Here is a 4,568-nt window from a genome sequence, read left to right as displayed (position 1 = left end):
TCTGCGCCTCAGTTATCTCATCTGTAAAATGGGGATGAAGACTGTGAGCCCCCCGTGGGACAACATGATCACCTTGTAAACTCCCCAGCACTTAGAACAGTGCTTTGCACATAGTAAGTGCTTAATAATGCCATTATTATTATTATTATTATTATTACAAGATGTTAAATGCCAGGGAGAGACCCAAAGTAATCAAATGGGCTGCAGTTACTGTCCCACGGCATGCCCAGCACTGTTCTAAGCGCTGGGGTAGACACAAGCTAATCAGTCCATGTCCCATGTGGGGACATGTCGTATGTCACAACGAGAGCCCACGGCTCTCAGATCCACCGGGCTGGGCAGGAATATTCCCACCCAAACCGCATTCGGGCCTGCAGCTGTTCTACACCTGGCTGCCCCTTGATGGTATTTGAGTTCACGACCCTTTTTGCAGCAGCTCCAGAGAAATGCCTTACCGGTCCTACGGTCAATAGATCATTCATTTGTCATATTTATTGAGCGCTTACCGTGTGCAGAGCACTGGACTAAGTGCTTGGGAGAGGACAATACAACAATAAACAGACACATTCCCTGCCCACAACGAGCTTAAAGTCCGCTGGGGAGAGACAGACATTAATATAAAAATTAAATGGCAGATGTGTACATAAGTGATGCGGGACTGGGGACTGAGCCCCCTCCTTCGTCTCCCCATCATCCCCCTCTCCATCCCCCCCGTCTTACCTCCTTCCCTTCCCCACAGCACCTGTATATATGTATATCTGTTTGTACATATTTATTACTCTATTTATTTATTTATTTTACTTGTACATATCTATTCTACTTATTTTATTTTGTTAATATGTTTGGTTTTGTTCTCCGTCTCCCCCTTCTAGACTGTGAGCCCACTGTTGGGTAGGGACTGTCTCTATATGTTGCCAACGTGTACTTCCCAAGCGTTTAGTACAGTGCTCTGCACACAGTAAGCGCTCAATAAATACGATTGATTGATTGATTGACTGGGACACGGGGAGAACAGAAGGAGCAAGCCAGGGTGACACAGAAGGGAGTGGAAGAAGAGGAAGTCCCGGGCGGGTGGGAAGCTAAATCATGGAAGGCCTCTTGGAGAAGATGGGCCTTCGATAAGGTTTTGAAGCGGGGGAGAGAAACGGTCAGATTCAGCGTGACTCAGTGGAAAGAGCCCGGGCTTGGGAGTCAGAGGTCGTGGGTTCTAATCCCGGCTCCGCCACTTGTCAGCTGTGTGATTTTGGGCAAGTCACTTCACTTCTCTGGGCCTTTGCTGCCTCATCTGTAAAATGGGGATTAAGACTGTGAGCCCCACGTGGGGCAACCTGATTACCTTGTATCTCCCCCAGTACTTAGAACAGTGCTTGGCACATAGTAAGCGCTTAACAAATACCATCATTATTATTTGAGGAGGGAAGGCATTCCAGGCCGGGGGCAGGACACGGGCGAGGGGTCGGTGGCGATACAGGCGAGACTGAGACACAATGAGAAGACCTCTGTTGTGTCTACCGAGTGCTTACTGAGTGCAGAGCACTGTACTGAGTGCTTGGGAAAGTACAATATGACTTCGTAGGATCCCTGAGCGCTGGGGAAAGTACAATGCCAGTTCGTAGGTGCGATCCCTGCCCTTGAGGAGTTTACAATCTACTGTCTGCAGAGCACTGTACTGAATGCTTGGGAGAGGACAACAGAATTAGTTGGTACAAGCAGCGTGGCTCAGTGGAAAGAGCCCGGGCTTTGGAGTCCGAGGTCATGGGTTCAAATCCCGGCTCCGCCAGTTGTCAGCTGGGTGACTTTGGGCAACTCACTTCAATTCTCTGTGCCTCAGTTACCTCATCTGGAAAATGGGGATTAAGACTGTGAGACCCCGTGGGACAACCTCATCACCCTGTAACCTTCCCAGCGCTTTGAACAGTGCTTTGCACATAGTAAGCGCTTAATAAATGCCGTCATTATTATTATTATTATTACAATCCCCACCTTGGAGGAATTTACAGTCTACCACGTACAGAGCATGGTACTGAACATTCTGAAAAATGCAGTTGAGTAAGGTAGATTAGATTCCTGCCTTCAAAGAGCTTGCATTCTTACCAACGTTTTAAAATCATCAATTGTATTTATGAATCGTATTTATTGAGCGCTTACTGTGTGCAGAGCACTGTACTAAGCACCTGGGAAGTACAAGTTGGCAACATATAGAGACAGTCCCTACCCAACAGTGGGCTCACAGTCTAAAATCCTCTCTTCTCCCTCTCCTCCCCCCAGGCACATTCTCCAGGCATATTTTTGGTCTAGGTTTTAGACAGGCAGAGAGTTCAGAGCTGGCAAGGAGCACAGCCATTAGGGGTTGGAACGTTCGACGCTCATTTTGGCTAGTTCAGACGTGACTTTACCGTGACTCCTTCCTCTTCAGTTTTGCTGTAATGGACAGATCTATATTCTGTCCAAATGGCTTACATAACCGCGGCTCAGATTACTCGCTTCCCGAACCAATAATAGTTGCATTTCACGTGCAAATAGCGAAACCCTCCCTCACCCCCTCTGCAACCGAGGTATCGTCTATTTAGTTGGTGATGGGATTTAAGTGCTTAGCGGATGCTGGGGTGGGGGTGAGCTGATGAGATCGGGATGAGGGGTGGCTAGAGTGCTGTGGGAAGGTCAGGGCCTGCTGCTCTAACATCAAAGGCTCCGTTTGGGCTAGGAGTACCACAGAAACGGTGGCCGCATGTGTCAAAGATGAGCAGCAGTGTGGCCTAGTGGGCACAGCACAGGCCTGGGAATCCCGGCTCTGCCACTTGTCTCCTGTGTGACCTTGGACAAGTCGCTTCACTTTCCTGTGCCTCATCTGTAAAATGATGATTGAGACTGTGAGCCCCACATGGGACAGGGACTGTGTCCAACTTGATGTTCTTGTATCCACCCCAGCGCTTAGCACAGTGCCTGGCACATAGTAAGTGCTTAACAAAATACCATAATAATAATTATTATTATACGGCCTGGGGACAGGCTAGCCACCCACCTGGGCTTTCCTTAGCTCTGGCGTCTACAAGAAAGCAACACCCATGAGGTAGGAGAATCGAATGGTCAGCGCTCAGTGCTTAACAAACACCCTGGACTGGTTGATGGATTGATTAAGGAATGGCAGCAGCAGAAGAAGGGAAGGGAGGCTTCGTTTTAGGTGCTTCATTTCACAGGAAAACATCTGATGGGCCCCTGCACGCCGCCTCAGCGCACCAACGTGGCGTCCGACAGTGAGCCCGAGTCCGAGGTGTTTGAGATCACGGACTTCACCACCGCCTCCGAGTGGGGACGGTTTATTTCAAAAGTTGAAGAAGTTTTGAATGATTGGAAAATAATTGGAAACTCATTGGGTACACCACTTGAGAAGGCCGTCAAGGCAAGGAGCCGGAGTTGGTGTTTGCTCTGGTCCTTTGTGTTTGTTTGAAGAATCCAGAGTAGAGGCCAAACTTCCCATCTCTGACTGACCATTTTGATGCTAGTGATGCCTGTCTACTTGTTTTGTTTTGTTGTCTGTCTCCCCTTCTAGAATGTGAGACCGTTGTTGGGTAGGGATTGTCTATCTGTGGCCGAATTGTACTTTCCAAGTGCTTAGTACAGTGCTCTGCACACAGTAAGGGCTCAATAAATATGAACGAATGAATGAATAATGGGTTGCCCTTCCTCAGGAGAGTCAAGTTAAACTTAGATCACAACTACTATCATTATCTCTGCCGGGAAGGACAACGCAAGTGGTCCTGTCAATTACCACCCCAAGATGAGGCTGTCAGTCAGACACCTCCACAAAAAGCGTCCCCACCTGCTGCCCGGGGCCGTCGCTGAGCAGGGAGGACCAGGCTGCTCTGTTGTGTGGACATTGTCAGCCCCCCCACCCCGCCCCCGGAGTCTTTCATTCAATCATATTTATTGAGCGCTTATTGTGTCCAGAGAACTGTACAAAGCGCTTGGAAAGTACAATACAGCAATGCAGAGAGACAATTCCTGTCCAGCATAGGCTGGCGAGGTAGTTCAAGGGGTAACCAGCACCCCCCCCGCCCCCCCAATCCCGGCCCACAGCTTGTGACAGGCAGAACACCTCTTTCTCCTCCTCCTCCTCCTCTCCCTCCTCCTCTTCCTCCACGGCTCTGTCTGTGGTCAATATGATCCCTGGGATCTTCCTTGCGGGCCTAACGATCCATAAAGAAGCATGGCTTAGTGGATAGAGCACAGATCTGGGAGTCAGAAGGACCTGGGTTCGAATCCAGGCTGGGCCCCTTGTCTGCTGTGTGACCTTGGGCAAGTCACTTACCTTCTCTGGGCCTCAGTTACTTCATCTGTAAAATGAGGTTTAAGAGCATGAGCCCCATGTGGGACAGGAACTGTGTCCAACCCGATTAACTCATCTCTACCCCAGTGTTTAAAACAGTGCTTGACACCTAGTAAATGTTTAACAGGTACCATTATTATTATTATCATTATTTATAGACATGGTTTCTAGTCCAGCTACCATGGGCAAAAACCAGAATACGTGGGTTCTAATTCTGGTGCCGCCACTTATCTACTGTGTG

Source organism: Tachyglossus aculeatus, chromosome 25 (genome assembly GCF_015852505.1).
Source record: "Tachyglossus aculeatus isolate mTacAcu1 chromosome 25, mTacAcu1.pri, whole genome shotgun sequence".
Classification (NCBI taxonomy): Eukaryota; Metazoa; Chordata; class Mammalia; order Monotremata; family Tachyglossidae; genus Tachyglossus; species Tachyglossus aculeatus.
Note: the sequence above shows the minus strand (reverse complement) of the source record.